This window comes from Dermacentor albipictus, chromosome 1, assembly GCF_038994185.2.
Source record: "Dermacentor albipictus isolate Rhodes 1998 colony chromosome 1, USDA_Dalb.pri_finalv2, whole genome shotgun sequence".
NCBI classification, from domain to species: domain Eukaryota; kingdom Metazoa; phylum Arthropoda; class Arachnida; order Ixodida; family Ixodidae; genus Dermacentor; species Dermacentor albipictus.
The window spans coordinates 254,785,608-254,805,873 of NC_091821.1; the positions used below are offsets into that span (position 1 = coordinate 254,785,608).

General features: G+C 49.0%; 1 protein-coding gene across 9 annotated transcripts in view; it reads left to right on the plus strand.

Annotated features, from left to right (window-relative positions):
* Positions 1-20,266, plus strand: part of LOC135901595 (uncharacterized) — a 543,147-nt gene that overhangs the window by 162 nt on the left and 522,719 nt on the right. The window lies entirely within an intron of this gene.

A 20,266-nucleotide genomic window follows, 5' to 3' on the forward strand; every position in this document is an offset into this window, starting at 1 on the left:
AAGATGTATTATGCGTGAATGGAAACATTTTATGAATATTTTACTTTGAGAACGCGTTATTTGCGTGGCCATATCCACGTTTTAGACGAAGCCTCTTACAACACCAGCCAACACGAGCCTCGCAGACACATATACCGTCATTCCCATGACGGCACGGTGCCCCCTTAAGAAACTCGCATAGACGGTGGCGCCAGATTACCCTCTAGGTGTTATAGTGAGAAACTATGACTCGTAGTGCTCCTGTATCATAGGTCCGGTTTATGATCCTGCTCTGCAGTGGAGTCACTCCTCGCGCGCGCAGGAGGCAAATGCCGCGCGGTGTTCCACTTGCTTTTTTAATCTGTTGGTCGCGAGCTACACATGGCAACTGTACGCAAGCGCTGAGCAAAATGACACTTTTTAATGCAGGCTAAGCTTGAGCGGTTGGCATAGCCGGAGAGCTGTCAAACCCCGAAATTTTTAATTTCTGTGTACACACGCCCGAATGTACATATAAATAGGAGCCCCCTCGATATAAAATCCTGACCATGCCCGTGGCTCGAACAGCTCAAAAGTTCGCGTGCAAACGCGCATTGCCATGCAACAAAAAGCGGTGCAATGTTTTTCAGCATGCATATGAAGTTTTCCCGCAGAGGCGGAAGGCAAGAGATGATTTAAAGGGCATGCGTAAAACAAAAAAAAAAAAAACGTGTAGCAGACAATTATGCGAGCACATTTTGGCTGGCGAAACGAGACAAATGAATGTCGCCAACAGAACTATCGTGCTTGCAATAACATATGTCAGTGACCGTTGACCGTCATTCATCACTAAACGTCGTTCCCAGCAGCTGCACGTTTTCAATGTATGCGGTGCAGGCACGTAAATTTAAACGCATTGGCAACGCAATGGCATTCGTAAAGTTGGCTTCGGAGCGCGCAGTTGATCATTTGACGTCTTTTTCCACCACGTATTTTCCACCACGTGGTCGCTCTCAGTGAACAGCGTTGCGAGCGGCGCCGGACAAGGTATGCGCAACTCTTCTCCCGCAGCTCGGAGGTTCCTGGTGCAAAAGCGGCGGTGGCGCGTAGATGCAGGGGCTAAATTTACCTGGTGCCAGTGCTGTCTGCATTAATACTCTAAAAACAGTTGCACCCTCTAGGGTGTATATTTGCGACACAATGATAATCGTCATTTGTCTTGCCCGCATTTCCTTCGCTGCGAGCCCGGTACTTCCAAGTCGCGAACGGCATGCGTGTTATCAGCAAGACGGCATTCTCGACAGGAAAGTAACGAGTGCAGCGTTTTCAAGAAAAATGTGGGCAAGACGGATGAATATTGCTGTGCGGCAAATATACACCCCAAAGGATGCAATTGCTTTTAGAGTGTAGATCACGGTGTACTAGACTGTGGTCGACTGGGACGAACGGCGCTCTCCCGCTGAGGCGCCGCGTGTGGAAAAATTTTGCGAGCGTACTGCGAGCGAACTGGATTGGGTTGGAGATGGAAAGTATATTCGATTCAGCTAAGTTTCTCTGTACTTATCCACGGTGCACTTTACCTAGGGGTTTCGATTCCCCGAGGTGCGGGGGTGCACCCTGCACCCCCGTGCTCGATTGAAGAAGGTGCAAGGCAAGGTGCTGCGGTGCAATGCACCTTTGAACCTTGCAGCGAGTGGGTGCAGCCCAGCACACCATAACTGGCACCCCATGCACTTTTAATTTGCGGTGCCGTGCACCTTTTTCAGAATCGAACAAACCTAGAGCGTACTATATTAGGATATTGGGTCTACGATTGATTGATTGATTGAAACTAATTAGAAAGGGTGCATGGTCCGTGGCCTAAGATACGGGTAAGGGATCAGTGAAAGGACGGATGCCTGCCTCCTTCGCAAAGTACAGCAAAGCGTTAATTCCTCTGGTGGCATCTGCTTTCGGTGCGACCACCCTTACGATGCCACCCTGAGAGGTCGGGTGTGCTTGTTCCTGAGGGTGGCTGTGGCAGGAAACGACCAGATCAGATATTCGAGATCGACGTTGATCGCAGGGCAGTTGGGGCATTCCACTGTGTTCCTCACATGCTCGGAGGGCTCCGCGCTGAGGCATTTTTTATAGAAAATCCAGGTGGCGCCACCGTCGCCTTCTGAACTAGCGGCCGCGCGCGCCGGCAGCGTCGGCTGGCGTCCGAGCGTGCCGAACGGGCAACCAGCGCTGAAGCTTCGCGTGCCGACAGCAGCGCCGTAACACACAGCCTAGCGAGCGGTAGACACAGTTTCCAGTAGCACACGCAGTGATTTCGTGTCAGCAAATTCACCGATTGTCTTGAGTCACACTTTTCACGGCTCCTCAAACGGCAGGGAACCGACGTGCTAGGACGTAGCAGCGCATGCGCTCTACGCAGCGCGCATGGCCATGGACAGAACTTGGCTGGCCGCATCGGGCTAGACAAACATTGATACAGGCGCACGTTTCTTATCGCTAAATATGTCGTGCCATCTTCGTAGCCTCCCTATCGGACGGTTTCAGCATATTTTAGTAACGCATGAAAAATGTCGTAGCGCCTCCTGGCCAGCGCTGGTTCCCCACAGAAGCACGGCCGCGCTCGAACGCGGCGTTGCAGTTGCGTGCGAGCATGACCGCGATCAAATGGGTCGCCTTTGTAGTTTGCTTTCTTTTTTAAACATTATGTGCGTGTTTTCACTGTCTCATAAGGGAACGAAATTTGGAGCTCATATTGCGAAGAAATGGGGTTCATGTACAGCAATATGGGGACGAGGTACAGGAATAAATGAACTGTGTGGCATATTATGTGTTAAATAAAAATTGGTAAACCGTCATTTCCTGCCTTTCTCAAGGCGATATATTGAATTCTAACTGAATTTTTCCGATGCCCTAATAACGGCAGCAATTTGACATTTAGGGAGAATGTAGGCCACATTAGTTCGTTACGTGCAGCACATTTTTTTTGTAGGTTAATTGTGTGTTTTGAAAATATTTACGGAATAGCAGTTTTTCCTCCTATGTTTATACGTCATACGCCTGAGACATAGCTGGTTTTCCAGATGCCCTGGGGAAGCAAAACACATTGTTTATATTTGCTTAAATTAGGAAGCATGTTATAGGTTGCCTATGTCTTCGAGCTCGCGCAGGTTTCCATTGTCACATGCTTCCAATAACGCTTTAACTGATAGCGGGGGCGTTCCGCGGCCCTCATCTGTAGCATGTGAGGCCGTTCTCTTTCGCGTGGACTGCCCACGTGTGGGCCATAGAATATAGAACGAACTTTAGAGTGTAAGAAAAGTTTGCACCCTTTGGAGTGTATATTTGCCACACAACGATAATCGTCACCTGTCTTGCCCGCATTTCCTTTCTTGAAAACGCAGCGCTCGTTACTTTCCTGTCGGGAATGCTATGACATGCTGATAATGCGCATGCCGTTCGTTGCTGGAAAGTACCGGGCTCGCCACGTTACAGAAAGGAAATGCGGACAATACAGATGATTATTGTTGTGGCAAATATACACCCCAATGGGTGCAACTGTTTTTAGAGCGTAGACAAAGGCACACCTTTTGGGGTGTATATCTTCTACACAACGATAATCGTCATCTGTCTTGCCCGCGTTTCCTTTCTTGAAAACGCTGCGCTCGTTACTTTCCTGGCATTACGAGGCATTACGGAATCGGGGTGTAGACGAGCCGTACGTAAAAATACTGAAAGATATCTATAGCGGCTCCACAGCCACCGTAGTCCTGCATAAAAAAAGCAACAAAATCCCAATAAAGAAAGGCGTCAGGCAGAAATGATCTCTCCAATGCTATTCACAGCGTGTATACAGGCGGTATTCAGAGAGCTGGATTGGGAAGAATTAGGGATAAGAGTTAATGGAGAATACCTTAGTAACTTGCGATTCGCTGATGATATTGCCTTGCTTTGTAACTCAGGGGACCAACTGCAATGCATGCTCACTCACCTGGAGAGGCAAAGCAGAAGGGTGGGTCTAAACATTAATCTGCAGAAAACTAATGTTTAACAGTCTCGGAAGAGAACAGCAGTTTACGATAGGTAGCGGGGCACTGGAAGTGGTAAGGGAATACATCTACTTAGGACAGGTAGTGGCTGCGGATCCGGATCATGAGACTGAAATATTCAGAAGAATAAGAATGGGCTGGGATGCGTTTGGCAGACATTCTCAGATCATGAACAGCAGGTTGCCATTATCCCTCAAGAGAAAAGTGCATAACAGCTATGTCTTGCCAGTACTCACGTACGGCGCACAAATCTGTGGAGGCTTACGAAAAGGGTTCTGCTTAAATTGAGGACGACGCAACGAGCTGTGGAAATAAGAATGATAGGTGTAACGTTAAGGGATAAGAAAAGAGCAGATTGAGTGAGGGAACAAACTCGAGTTGAAATCTTAGTTGAAATCAAGAAAAAGAAATAGGCATGGGCAGGATATGTAATGAGGAGGGAAGATAACCGATGGTCATTAAGGGTTACGGACTGGATTCCAAGGGAAGGGAAGCGCAGCATGGGGCGGCAGAAAGTTAGGTGGGCGGATGACATTAATTTTGCAGGGAAAACATGGCCACAATTAGTACATGACCGGGGTAGTTGGAGAAGTATGGGAGAGGCCTTTGCCCTGCAGTGGGCGTAACCAGGCTGATGATGATGATGATGATGATGATTGGGGACCGTGAAGGCAGTTGAAGAGCGTCGTCAATACGAGGCAGGGGATAAACATCCTTCTTTGTTATCCTATTGAGGTGACGATGGTCAACGCAGAAGCTCCACGAGTTGTATTTTTTTTTTTACTAAGACAACTGCTGGTGACGCCCATGGGCTACTGGAAGGCTGAATGATGCCCTTGTCCACCATTCTGTCTACCTCCTTCTGTATGATGACCCTTTCTGTTGCGGAGACACGATATGGCCGCCTATGAATGGGGCTGGCGTCACCGGTGCTGATGGGATGCGTGACAACAGATGTTTGGCCCATTGGACGGTCGTCTAAATCAAAGATATCCCGATAAGATGACAGGAGGTGACGAAGAGCTGTTGGTTACTCGGATGGAAGGTCAGGGGCAATCATCTTGGAAACATCGTCCGTAGGCGTCGAGTACGAAGGAGTGGATGACAAAGGTCCGTTGGTACTGAGGAAGGATTCAGAGGTCAAAGAAGAAATATCTAATTCTTCCAAAGGTGTGATATGCGCTATGGTGATACCGTGTGGCAGCACATGCGACGAAAATCCAAAATTGAGGATGGGCACGCGAGCGCAGTTTTCGCAGATCCGAATTAAGGTGCTCGGTAGGGCAATATAGCGCGACAAAACCACGTCGGTAATCGGCGACATGACGTACTGGCCATCAGGTACTGGAGGACAGGGCGTCAGGAGGACGTTTGCAGCCGCCTGTGGAGACAGCCTTGCAAACTCGGAACATAAGTGGTGTGAAGTGAAGCACAAGTTGTTGCGTCCGTGGCCTGTGCTCTGTGAAGGTAGAGTTGCTGTATATGCTACCTTTGGTAGCATATAGACAGCGACGATTCTGGAAATCTAGAAATCGTCGCTCGTCGCCCGGAAGTGCTATGAGCGACTAGCCAATAGCGCGAAGCCGGAACTCGTACAGCCGCGGCCACGTCTGTGTAGAGCGCGCGAGCAGACGGCCTTGCTCTGCGGGGCGACACCGTGCGGCAGTTGCGGGATCTGACGCACTGTGCCCATGAGCATGCGCGGCCTAATAGACGTGCAGGTCGGCGCACGCTGCTTTAAACCAGAAATTATGTTGGCAAGCGCACGTGTTTTGCCGGTTGTGCGCATTACCCGAGGGCGCCATCTTACTACGCGCGATGACAAGGGAATTGCGCACGTGAGTGATAGCGTGTGCGATTCTGTTAGGGCACTTGATATGAAAAACTATTGCTTCACCAATCACAGATAATGTTATTGGCCAATGAAATGACAACATCGCATGCGTGCTGCCTATATTAGACATAGAAGTCAAACCTTTTCGCAGAATTTATTCGCAATGGCTCCCCGACTCACAGCGGATGGGCGACGCGCAATTGCTATTATGGGGCGCACAGTGTCCCAAAGAGCGATAGAGTCGGGCGCGTGTTATCAGCTGAAACGCGTAATCTTTTGGCATGGCGATACCGAGAGCGCCCTGAGGAAGCGTACACATTCGGTTAATCGACTGCCCGTTTCAACGTTGCCACTCGTGCAATGCAGTTCTGCTTGTATATTAGGCCACACATGCTCCTGGGCACAGTGCGTCAGATCCCGCAACTGCCGCACGGTGTCGCCCCGCAGAGAAAGGCCGTCTGCTCGCGCGCTCTACACAGACGTGGCCGCGGCTGTACATCGCTCAAATACTACCGATTGTCGCGCGGAACGAGCAAATGATTCAATTTTTATACGTGCAAGAATAAGACCTACTGCAAGACCTCCGGAAATATTTTATGCTACTTTTATGCGAAGCATAATACGAGAGCTCAACCCAGCTCCTCAGGCGCGGCGGTGTCGCCTTCAAGGCTGACCACGTGACACCGTGACGTCACGACAGAGGAGAAACGGGGCTCTAAGTCGCGCCGTCGCTCGCGGCGTCGCGGCGGTATATAAGCAGCTGCGCTTGCCTCTGCTAGACACTCACGAGGTGAGATGCCTCCTGGAGACAGAGCTGCTCGTTGGAATGAGAAGCGAAGGTTGCGGCGTGCTACAGAGACTGATGAAGAGCGGGAAGAACGTCTGGCCAAGCAACGTGCTCAGTATGCGGCTCGGCAAAAAGTTACTTACCAAGTTTAGCCACCAATATGCTTCGCATCTGACTAGGCTTAACCAAGCTAAGCCTCAGCCAATTTTTTTATAGTAAAATACATCAACGTAAATTACTATAAAGCACGCGTCGATCACGCGTGATTGCAGCCGGCAAGACCGGGGAGGCGTCGCTCAAAATCGTCGCTCGCACGGTGTACGACTTGTAGGCGACGAGCGAACGCGACAGCCATCTCCATCGCGTCGCTTGTAGCTGCCGCGCGCAAGATCGCTTATATGGGGTTTATACTTTTTTCAGCATAAAACATGGATTCCTCATGCGTTTTCAGTAAGTTCAAGATAACGCACCCAATTGACCTCTTGCAGCATGCAGCTGAATGCCTGCGGCAAAGTTTCTAACTAGCACTGGGGATGCACGTAGCTTCAGTCGTCGCAGATTCCCCCTGGGCGAGAAACCGCCAGGCGCGCGGCTTAATTATAACAAAAGCATGCTGCCAGCAAAATGACACCTTCCGTTGTGCGATTCCATAGTTCAACAGCGTTCCGTACACAGTAGACTGCCAAAGTGAATAAATTCAAACACACAAAACGCACGCTAATCACGCTCCGCATAGGCTCGGAATCACGGGCTGGTGAACAAACCATTTTAAGCATCCTCACGCCTGGCGTCTTATTGAACATACCATAGTTCTGGCAGAATTTGCGATTTTCAAAGCTCTTACGGATAACGGCAAAGTGATAAAATCACTTTGTACAGGTCTACGCCCCTACATCCAGTCATGATGACCAGGAAGTCGAAAGATTCTATGAAGACGTGGAATCGGCGATGGGTAGAGTGAAAACTAAATACACTATACTAATGGGTGACTTTAATGCCAAGGTAGGCAAAAAGCAGGCTGGAGACAAGGCAGTGGGGGAATATGGCATAGGCACTAGGAATATCAGGGGGGAGTTATTAGTAGAGTTTGCGGAACAGAATAATATGAGGATAATGAATACCTTCTTCCGCAAGCGGGATAGCCGAAAGTGGACATGGAGGGGCCCGAACGGCGAGACTAGAAATGAAATAGACTTCATACTCTGCGCTAACCCTGGCATCATACAAGATGTGGACGTGCTCGGCAAGGTGCGCTGCAGTGACCACAGGATGGTAAGAACTCGAATTAGCCTAGACCTGGGAAGGGAACGGAAGAAACTGGTACATAAGAAGCCGATCAATGAGTTAGCGGTAAGAGGGAAAATAGAGGAATTCCAGATCAAGCTTCAGAACAGGTATTCGGCTTTATACCCACCGTGGTTGCTCAGTGGCTATGGTGTTGGGCTGCTGAGCACGAGGTAGCGGGACCGAATCCCGGCCATGGCGGCCGCATTTCGATGGGGGTGAAATGCGAAAACGCCCGTGTACTTAGATTTAGGTGCACGTTAAAGAACCTCAGGTAGTCAAAATTTCCGGAGTCCTCCACTACGGCGTGCCTCATAATCAGAATGTGGTTTTGGCACGTAAAAGCCCATATTTTTTTTTATTCGGCTTTAACTCGGGAAGAGGACCTTAGTGTTGAAGCAATGAACGACAATCTTGTGGACATCATTAAGGAGTGTGCAATGGAAGTCGGTGGTAACTCCGTTAGGCAGGATACCAGTAAACTATCGCAGGAGACGAAAGATCTCATCAAGAAACGCCAATGTATGAAAGCCTCCAACCCTACAGCTAGAATAGAACTGGCAGAACTTTCGAAGTTAATCAACAAGCGTAAGACAGCTGATATAAGGAAGTATAATATGGATAGAATTGAACATGCTCTCAGGAACGGAGGAAGCCTAAAAACAGTGAAGAAGAAACTAGGAATTGGCAAGAATCAGATGTATGCGTTAAGAGACAAAGCCGGCAATATCATTACTAATATGGATGAGATAGTAAAAGTGGCTGAGGAGTTCTATAGAGATTTATACAGCACCAGTGCCACCCACGACAATAATGAAAGAGAAAATAGTCTAGAGGAATTCGAAATCCCCCAGGTAACGCCGGAAGAAGTAAAGAAAGCCTTGGGAGATATGCAAAGGGGGAAGGCAGCTGGGGAGGATCAGGTAACAGCAGATTTACTGAAGGATGGTGGGCAGATTGTTCTAGAGAAACTGGCCACCCTGTATACGCAATGCCTCATAACGTCGAGCGTACCGGAATCTTGGAAAAACGCTAACATAATCCTAATCCATAAGAAAGGGGACGCCAAAGACTTGAAAAATTATAGACCGATCAGCTTACTGTCCGTTGCCTACAAACTGTTTACTAAGGTAATCGCAAATAGAATCAGGAACACCTTAGACTTCTGTCAAGCAAAGGACCAGGCAGGATTCCGTAAAGGCTACTCAACAATAGATCATATTCACACTATCAATCAGGTGATAGAGAAATGTGCGGAATACAACCAACCCTTATATATAGCTTTCATTGATTACGAGAAAGCATTTGATTCTGTCGAAACCTCAGCAGTCATGGAGGCATTACGGAATCAGGGTGTAGACGAGCCATATGTAAAAATACTGAAAAATATCTATAGCGGCTCCACAGCCACTGTAGTCCTCCATAAAGAAAGCAACAAAATCCCAATAAAGAAAGGCGTCAGGCAGGGAGATACGATCTCTCCAATGCTATTCACAGCGTGTTTACAGGAGGTATTCAGAGACCTGGATTGGGAAGAAATGGGGATAAAAGTTAATGGAGAATACCTTAGTAACTTGCGATTCGCTGATGATATTGCCTTGCTTAGTAACTCAGGGGACCAACTGCAATGCATGCTCACTGACCTGGAGAGGCAAAGCAGAAGAGTGGGTCTAAAAATTAATCTGCAGAAAACTAAAGTAATGTTTAACAGTCTCGGAAGAGAACAGCAGTTTACAATAGGCAGCGAGGCACTGGAAGTCGTAAGGGAATACATCTACTTAGGGCAGGTAGTGACTGCGGATCCGGATCATGAGACAGAAATAATCAGAAGAATAAGAATGGGCTGGGGTGCGTTTGGCAGGCATTCTCAGATCATGAACAGCAGGTTGCCATTATGCCTCAAAAGAAGTGTATAATAGCTGTGTCTTACCAGTACTCACCTACGGGGCAGAAACCTGGAGGCTTACGAAAAGGGTTCTACTCAAATTGAGGACGACGCAACGAGCTATGGAAAGAAGAATGATAGGTGTAACGTTAAGGGATAAGAAAAGAGCAGATTGGGTGAGGGAACAAACGCGAGTTAATGACATCTTAGTTGAAATCAAGAAAAAGAAATGGGCATGGGCAGGGCATGTAATGAGGAGGGAAGATAACCGATGGTCATTAAGGGTTACGGACTGGATTCCAAGGGAAGGGAAGCGTAGCAGGGGACGGCAGAAAGTTAGGTGGGCGGATGAGGTTAAGAAATTTGCAGGGACGGCATGGCCACAATTAGTACATGACCGGGGTTGTTGGAGAAATATGGGAGAGGCCTTTGCCCTGCAGTGGGCGTAACCAGGCTGATGATGATGATGATGATGATAAAATCACATGCAGTTATCGCGACGACTGGCTTTTTCGATTGACATCGAGAGACACAGCGCGTATGCCTAGTCCGTTGTCAATCGCGTCGGCTAAGCGCAGCGACGACTTCCTGGCGATAGCATGTCATATACGGAGAATGTGCACCTAAGTTAGAATTCACTTACCGTGGAGGATTTGTTGTTATATCCAAGGCATGACGAACGACTGTCGTGCTTTCGCGGCGACGCGAGATGGCTGACACACGATCGCCCTTGGATGGCCTTTGTTGCTGCTCTGGCTGCTCGCTGGACGGATCACCTTTCTCCGGTGCTGTGTTGTTCCGCGATCTTGAGCGCGCGCGCGCGCGCGGTGGAGCAACTCCGAGTGAAAAAGTAGAGCGCTCCCTACGCGTTCCTTTGAACTGCGGCGGCCTGTTCTCTTAGAAGCAAAACGATGTGTTCTTTGCTCAGCGTGCATGAGTGATACATTGCCATGTTCGGGGCCAGCCACCTACAGTTGAAGCAGAAGATTACGCTACGTTTTGTTCTCTATTGCCGCAAGAGTAGAACGGGCATTCTACTCTCCCTCTGAAGGGGAGAGTGAAAAGCACATTTCACTGTCTCCTTGGTGACAGAGTGAACAATGCATTTCACTCTACTCGACATTTTGCGAGAGTAAAACAACGCTTTGAAGAGTAAATCGGCCGCTTCACTCCTGCGATACCCTTCCTAGTTTTAAGAGTGTATAGGGTACACGGAGGAAGGAAACTCGGGAAAGGCCCTGAGGTCACTCTTTGTGAAGCTAAAGTGAAGCCGGAAGTTGGCGTTGCTCATGGCGTTGCTCCGCCTATCGGGCCAGCTCTCCTCTCTTGTTTACATTTATCGCGAAACCACGCCGCGCTGCGCGCAACCGTGCTGCTCGGATCAGCGTGCTCCGCTGCAATACTAAGCAATCGTTAGCACGTTAGCCTGATTCCGCGAAGGAGGGCAAAATTTCCCGCGAATATTCTTTTTTCCGTAGCCATTGCCGTGGCCCGGTGCATTGCGTACAGCGTTGCATGCGCGTTCATTTCACGAACTTTAGTTCCTCCTGACCCACCTGGTCACAGCAACATCCGAGAGAGCACGGTCCAGATAACGCAGCGCAACAAAACACGGAGACCAACGCAAACCTGCACGCACGGCGCCTTTGCCACGGTACGAAACCTACGGAGCAACACGTGTGAGCGTACAGAGCAATAACAAAGCCGCCATTGTGACCCGAAAGGCGTGGCCGCTACAGCGAAGAAATAAAAAAAAAGCATAAAGAAAGGAGAACCTAATACGTCATTTCCTCCACACTTTTCTCCTAGCGCGCGGAGGGTGTAGGGCACGGAGGAAGGAAACTAAAGAGAGGCCCTACACCCTCCGCGCGCTAGGAGAAAAGTGTGGCGGAAATGACGTGTAGGTTCTCATTTTTTTGCTGCTTTTTTATTTTTTTTTTGCTGTATGGCCACGCCTTTTGGGCCACAATGGCGGCGTTGTTTGAGCGCTCACACGTGTTGCTCTGGTAGGTTTCGTGCCGTGGCAAAGGCGCTGTGTGGGCGGGTTTGCGTTAGTCACCGTGTCTTGTTGCGCTGTGTTACCTGCACCGTGCTCTGCCGGATGTTGCGCGAGCGCGAGCGCTCCGCGCGCGAAACCACGCGCAGCGCGGCGTGGTTTCGCGAAAGATGTAAACAAGAGAGGAGGGTGGCACAAAAGGCGGAGCATCGCCATGAGCAACGCCAACTTCCGGCTTCACTTTTGCTTCGCAAAGAGTGACGTCAGGGCCTCTCCTTAGTTTCCTTCCTCCGTGGTGTAGGGCCTCTCCTCAGTTTCCTTCCTCCATGATAGGGTAGATCACGGAGGAAGGGAACTAAGGAGAGGCCCTGACGTCACTCTTTGTGAAGCTAAAGTGAAGCCGGAAGTTGGAGTTGCTCATGGCGTTGCTCCGCCTATCGGGCCAGCTCTCCTCGCTTGTTTACATTTATCGCGAAACCACACCGCGCTGCGCCCAACCGTGCTGCTCGGATCTGCGTGCTCCGCAGCAATACTAAGCAATCGTTAGCACGTTAGCCTGATTCCGCGAAAGAGGGCAAAATTTCCCGCGAATATTCCTTCTTCCGTAGCCATTGCCGTGGCGCGGTACATCGCGTACAGCGTTGCATGCGCGTTCATTTCACGAACTTTAGTTCCTCCTGACCAACCTGGTCACAGCAACATCCGAGAGAGCATGGTCCAGATAACGCAGCGCAACAAAACACGGAGACCAACGCAAACCTGCACGCACGGCGCCTATGCCACGGTACGAAACCTACGGAGCAACACGTGTGAGCGCACAGAACCAAAACAAAGCCGCCATTGTGGCCCGAAAGGCGTGGCCGCTACGGCAAAGAAATAAAAAATCAGCAAAAAAGAGGAGAACGTACTACGTCACTTCCTTCACACTTTTCGCCTAGCGCGCGGAGGGGTAGGGCCTCTCCAGTCTCCTTCTTCCGAATCAGAATTAATCACAATTAAGTTGGGCGTCGATATAGGCCTGTATCAAAAGAAAAAAAAGTTTGCGGAACACAGAACAGTGAATATCACGGAAATTAAAAGATAAACGAAAACACAATTCTGTAGCCGGAACTGTTACATCCAAGTCAAAGATGACGATCGACGCAGAGATTACCAGCACAGCGCCACGAAATTGAAGAAGAAACTGATGAAATCGCAAGCAAGCGCGTGTCACGAGAACCACCATTCTGAATTAAATTCTGTGCAAATTTATAACATCCAAATAATTTCTATTCCTTCGTGCCGCCCTGCCTTTGACTGCTGCCTATCGTTGGTTATGTGCCACAAATATTGACCTATCATCATCATCATCACCCTAAAAAAAATAGACAACGAGTCAGCGCGTGCCGAGTGCGCAATTGTCTTGCCTTTCTTTATATCAATAATAATAATAATAATAATAATAATAATAATAATAATAATAATAATAATAATAATAATAATAATAACCATCATCATCATCCTAAATTGTCCGAGCTCACGTTCCATGAGAACGCCACGTCGCCTCAGCTCCATACGATCCTTTGAACACTGCCGGCATCGTTTCCGAACGTGACCGCCTACACTGCTTTTATTCAGACAACGATTCCAGGCACCTCGCGGCTATTGCCCTCCGAGAAGACATGGACAAGCAGCACAGTCAACATCGGGACGAAGTAACATCTGGACAACTGCAGGAGCCAACCGAACGTGGAAGGGAGAAAACTGGAACAGCCACAGCAGGAGCCACCACAGCCGAAGTACGCCGTCTCAACGGAGAAACAAGTATACAGCCGGGAAACTCGCAGACCAACTCTGGGCGAAAAAATGGTCCCGCTGAGGTCAGCGAAAAGGAGCCCGAAGACACGAAGCAGCCATCTCGGTCTCAAGCCGAAGAACACGGAGATGCCGCCGAAGGAATGAACGGCGCCTGTTGCATCGACTACGACGAACCAGTGGGAATGCCGGGAAAGCCGCGTGACATCTGCAGCCAAGATTTTGACGCAGCTGACGGCACTGCACCGCAAGCAAACTGGCAGGGCACATCTCAGCCTGAACCAGGACCGACTGGAGGGGAGTCTTGCCGCGCGCGTCCAGGCGGTACTGTCGTCCACCGCGTGCGGCTGCAACAACTCATCGACTTGATGATAGGGATGGTAAGAGCAGTCGTCGAAGAAGAGTTCCAGGCAGTGCTGCAGGACCTAGTGAATGACAGAGGCGGTGCATAAACCTGGCGTGGAAAGAGCAACTTGTTGGCACTTAACAAAGCCGACCATTGCTGTAAACTTCATAAATAAAGTTTTTTTTTTTGAACGTGTGTGCTTGTGTGTCCACTTCATGTGTCAATCTCGACAGCTTTCCACAGCGACGCTGCTACGGGGACTTCCACTACGGTTTTCGTGCGTCACCGGTGAAATCAAGCCGACGTTGGCATGTGGAGGAGTGCCCGGTATCACGTAATAAAGGCAGCCAGCAAAGTAACCTGCCTCGAAGTTCTGAATTTTTCTATTCGAACCGTAATTCTTAATAATTATAAAACTTACCTTGCGTATGCGAACACATAACTTCGCTGCGCGATTTTTTTTAGCCGGTGTTTATGCCATCGCCTTCTATCGGCTGCACGTTTCAGCTCAGCCAGGAATTTATACGGATGCGGCGCTGAAAGCTGACAGCTCGGTCCAGCAACGCAGCTAGCGTGAGAGCCCCCGAAGCGGCCGTATGATGCGGCGTCGGTGATGGATCTAATAGTCTAAGAACAGCCAGCAAGCGCAACCTTACTATATACTTCCGAAAGGTTCGAGGACTCGCTGACACAGCTTGGCTATCTTTGGTGTATCGGTCGCTCAGATTTGCATAAATCCGCGAAGGATTTTAATGTAAATAGCATTCTTTGCATGTGTGCTTCAGCCGTTTTGAGGCTATCTAGTAATCTAGCCTCTTAGGCCAACCCAGTGACCCGAGTTGTCTACCTGCTTGTGCGGCAAGATATGTGCTCCAGATCGCGATGCCGTCGTGGTCATACCATTGCCGTCAATCCAGCCTCGCGATATCTTCCTCTCGTAATGTCGTCGTCGTCGCGCCATTGTCCCACGCTCATCCTCGTGCCGTCGTCGTCGTGCAATCGTTTTAACATGGTCATCACTTCAGTAATGTCATCTCGTTGTCGTCAAGCCGTCGTCGTTATACACTTCTGTGTTCGATCGACATCATATCCCTTCTTCCTCATTCCATCGTCACTGCGTCGGAGTCGTACAGTCGTCGTCGTGCCTCCATGCTCACGGGCGAACTTTGCAACCTCAGTGCCATAGGAAAGGGGGACGACATCGAAATATGTGGCATATATAGTCCAAGAAACGAAAGTATCAGAATTACCGCTTTTAAGAGTTGGGGTCGGGCATGAAATAGATGGTTAGCTGGCCCATGCCGTCGTCTGACGTTGTTGAAAGGAGGGACTTGTTCTCATCGAGAACGATGAATATGGGATTTATTTACAGTATCTACGTGAAGGGTGCAGAACGTTACATTTCATATGTCTAGTATGACTGAAAGAGAATGCGCACTGAAGAGCCGACAACGGCTGCTTAAAAACACTGTCCTCCTTTGATCCCTAGGTGAGGCAAAACTGCCGTTCAACCTTCGACCAATGAAAGCGTCCATAGCCATCGTTGTCGACCCGCCTTTGAGTGGGAGGGTTCACACACTCACTTCCGCACTTGGGTTTCCCTGAACACACCGAGGTGAGAGGGTTCTTGTAGACAGGGGTCTTGACCCGAGCAGGCGCCTCTTGATCCCAGAGCTGACCCCGCAGTCAGTAGCCGCCGCGTCTGTCCATTGACTGTGACGACCTCTGCGGCCCGTGGGAAAGCACCGAAAAACATCCCCTTCCAGGAGTTCCCCCGCTCCAAGCAAACCGTGAAGGCGACAGCGAATCGACCAACAATACACGGTCCACCGAACGTGGCTAGACATGCCGGCGCTGATGAGCTGTTGAGGCGGCGCATTGTTGTCTTTACAAAGCGAGTCGTCGCAGCGGGCCGGGAAACGTTTGCAGCTCGGTACCCCTGCAGGCCGATCGTAACACGCAACACTTGCTAAATAAACGTGACTTCAAAAATATGGTCTGTCGCTACATTGCTCGACTGCAATTCGCATTACCGTCGATAGACATCGCGAGATGAGTACTGCTGTATATTTCTTTTCTTTCTTTTTTTCTCACTTTTCACTCATGTTCAGTCCAACTCTCCTAACTCAAAGCACACTGGTCTTGTTTTGTTCTCTCTACTGTATACCTTCTCAACACTCTGTTATTTCTGTTTTCAACTACTCATTCACTTCTCTGTAGCCGACTTCCCTTGCCTCTTCCTGTGCTTGTGTATTCGGTCACATACCGAGCGGTACATACCCAATGGTCTGAGTTGTCTATTCGGGGATAAACCAAGTTACATACATATAACAGGAGGACCACGTCGTCAGTGTTACTATGGTGAAACTAATCTAATAACGTTGCAAATTGTGTACTCGGCAAGACTATACGCCCGAAGAGTAGAGGGAAGCGGCAAAAAAAAATGCTTCGTTAAAAAAATTTCATAATGTTTTACAAAAGCGGCAAACAAGAGGTCTGAAAAAAAAATGCTACGACTACACAAAAGAGATTGCTTTTTTAAAGTCGAAGTGGCTGCCTGAGGAGGAGAACACACATGAGCATACCTACATTCACAAAACAGTGAGACCTGCACCCACTGCAGAAAAATTAATTGTAACGGAATGCGACGATACCCACCCAGCCAGAACCGTAAGGAACGTTCAACATTGAGGAGGGCTCTGACTCCAAGCTGATGGGAACGTTAGCTGGTCAGCAGTGGGTACAAGTGAGATACTATAGAGTACTGGCGAGGAAAAAAAAATTTAAAGCACGCTTAAGCTTCGCCTTTAGGAGTGGAACGTGATAGCATTCAAAGATCCCCGACTGCTTCTCAAGCTTCCCGGCAACTGCAGCTTATGTAACGGTAATGTCTACCGGGAAAAGCTGGAGGCGAACGCTATACACGAAGGCTACGCACGAAGCTTTCCGGTAGAAACGCGGCATATTGCGTGGGCCGATCTTTTGTTGTTGTTTCGCGCTTTTAACATAACATATAACATAAAGGGCACGCGCTGTCGGTGTTTTGTTTCGTGACCTATTTGTTTGTGGGCTGTCATTCTCAAAATTGCGAGGAATAACTTAGTAAACATTCTAAGAGAAGATACCCAGTTGAAAATAACAACAGAGGTTGTGTTCAGTACTACAGAAATTTCTGTTGTACAACAGGATTTTTCTGTAGTAACTACAGATTCCTGATGGAGCGACAGACTTTTCTGATGTACAACAGACATTTCTTGTTGTGACTACAGAAGTACACTCTGTCGTATGTCTGTTGTTACAACAGAAAGCTGAAGCTCTACAACAGATTTTTGTAGTACTACAGAAAAATTTGTCATCACTACAGGCACCCTGTTGTCCCAACAGAAATGTTCCTGAAGTAACCCGAAAAACTTCTGCAGTGCTACAGAGAGCTGTTGAAATACTACAGAAACCTATTGTGGCAACAGACCCCCAATTGTCACAACAGAAGTGTTCCTGAAGTAATGCGACCAACTTCTGTTGTACTACAGAAAAATGTTGTTGTACGACAGAAACCTATCATTGCAACAGGACCCCAGTTGTCATAGCAGAAGTGTTCCTGAAGTAATGGACAAACTTCTGTTGTACTACAGAGAACTGTTCCACAACGGAAACCTATCGCCGCAACATGTACCCAATGATGACAACAGAAGTGCACTGAAATTGTGCCATGCGACAAGCTTCTGTAGTGCCCAGTTGAAAAAGACAAGAAGAATTCCTGTCGCAACTACAGAAATTCTGTTGTACGGCAGAAGTTCTTGACATTTCCTAATTGAGAGACATTTGAGAGAGGTCGCAAGTTCGAATCCTAGGCGGAGACGTCTTTTTAAAAATTTTTTTTACTTTTATATTTTTCTTTTTTTGTACTAACAAATTTACATAGCCTTGAGGAGGTCTCTGTCAATTTTTAAGTAAATATTGATCAAGAACTACAGAACTTTCTACTACAGGACGTCATAATACAGACTACAGACAACAGAACTACAGGCAACAGAACTACAGAAACAACGTCCCAAAATACGACAGACTGAAAATTTCCTGTTGTGTTTTTCAACTGGGTATGAGCAACTTTAGTGATAGAAGAACTTCAGTGCACTATAGAATATTTTTCGCCCACAGGGCGCCAACGCTAGCTATGGCGCGTGACACCGATGCCAGATTTTCTTCGACGGGGGGCCCGTAACGCTATCGCGTTAAAATGCAGGATTGATATGGGGGAGGGATCGTACAGGTACAGGTAAACCTACTCTGCAAAGCACAAACAGGCATAACGCTATTATAGATTACGATACGGTAACACGTAAGTAGCATCACGTAGGCTAGGAGACTTGACACCCCCTCGACTCAAAGAAGGTACTAGCATACCGATCATTATCATCATCAATAACAACGACAACTATACGATTCAACTTAGAGGACCTGTCACGTGTAAAGTCCAAAGCAGCTTCGACTGTTCAGCGCGCCAAAAGCTGGTGTGCCGAACCCAGGCAGTCCACTCCAGTTCAACTCGCGGTGCAGACACAACCACGGCGCCAACATAGCGGCAAACCGCGATCCTCGGCCAGAGAAGCTCCTGCCGCGCTCTCCCAGAATAAGAGCCTGTCTCCTGCACAAACCGGGGGAGGGAGGAGGGGCGTATCGAGCACTCGCGACCTGTTGGGCACCGTACGTTTCACGGGCGGTGTATACCGTATTCGCGCGGTTCTAATCCGCATATACTCTTCGCCATATGGGCAACCGTGCAGCGCTGAAGCCTCGCGTGCCAACGGCATCACCGTGTAACACACTGCCTATTGTGAGCGGAAGAAGCAGTTTTCAACAGCACAAGCGGCGATATCGCGTCAGAAAAATTCGCCGCATATGTGCTCAGCATCCGCCCTGACTCGCGCGATAACAGCAGCGAGAGAGGCGACCCCAAGAAACTTCCGGTCACGGGCCTCATCAGTCTGCTGCACCAGAACACAAAGCGTGTTTCTAAGCTCATCCACTGTGCGGAAAGTTTAGTTTTAAGTTCTGACATGAAAGACAATGCGCATTGCGCCTTAAGATTAGTACATAAAATTTCTCGTTTACCTTACAGCTATCTTGACTTGTGAACTTGTCTTTGTGTGCAGAGGAAAAGTGTTGAAAATCTGCCGGCTTAGATTTTAACATACTCCTGCTACTCGATATAGCCTGTGCCATAGCAGCCAACGCTTTTCTTGCTCGCTAGATTTTGCGATATCATCACCCCAGGTCTGCCCACGCATTGCCAAAGCTACGATCTGTCCATCCACAGGCCAAGCTGGAAACTCATTACGGCCAGTTTTCTCGACGCTATAGGCGAGCTACCTTCGTGTAACGCCTGGTGCGAGGCACTCCACAGCCGTCCCGGCTCGTGGAGTGGGCCTTTTTTGAGGCGGTCGTGAGGATTTGGTTCATATCTTTACGCAGCGTTTGCTTCCTGCAGCGCTTCTCCAAAGGATTGCTGGTCACTTTAAGCTCCCAGGTGTTCCCTATCAGACTGCTCGATTTTTGCACCCTTTACTTGAACAGGCAATCAACCAGTTCGTGCTTCTTCTTGTCGATTGCTCATACCAAGTTTGGTTGGCACGCTGTGAAGCGGTTTTCGGGGGACGGGCGCCGAGCTTTCACGAAGTGCTTGCGAAAGCACGGAAGGAGGTCTGGTTCCATCTCACTCGGGAGCAGCATCGCTTGGGCGACAAGAAGTTTCTCGAAGTGTGGGCTTGTCCTGCCGTGATTTTTGATGAGTCAGGTGGAAAGCTCTCCATTAAGTTATGATGCATGCTCCTAAGGTCGATCGATTCGGCCGTGTGTGCCAGTCGACCTACAGGGTTTTGTTTGGCTCAGTGGAACCCAGAGCTGGAACCGGTCGTGGCGCACCCTCGTGTGGTCGCGTTGCTCCGCGGATGGCTTTGGTGGTCTCTATGGTTGTATGCCTTGACCTCTTTTGCGTCAAGGCAGTCCGAGGGTCAGTCAGCCTTACGTCCTGTAAGGCCGACATGGCTGTTTGTGCGTTGAGTGCAGTAAATCAAGTAACTCAGTTGTGCTGCACAACAACAGCCCCCTTGTCCGGGAAGGACCGTAGGCCCAAACCAAAGCCCCCGCCCAGTCAGCCCGGGTAGAGGGTGAGCGCCGGAGTCAATGTACCGAATGATGCTGGGTTGATGAGTACATGAAAGCTCTCCTCCGGTTGTCAAGTCCTCTTCCCATCTGTCAACGGCACGCGTGCGGGCTACGTCAGTGAGCAAAGCCGGAGACGCGCCGCCCAAGGCCTGCGTTTGTAAACAGTGAAAT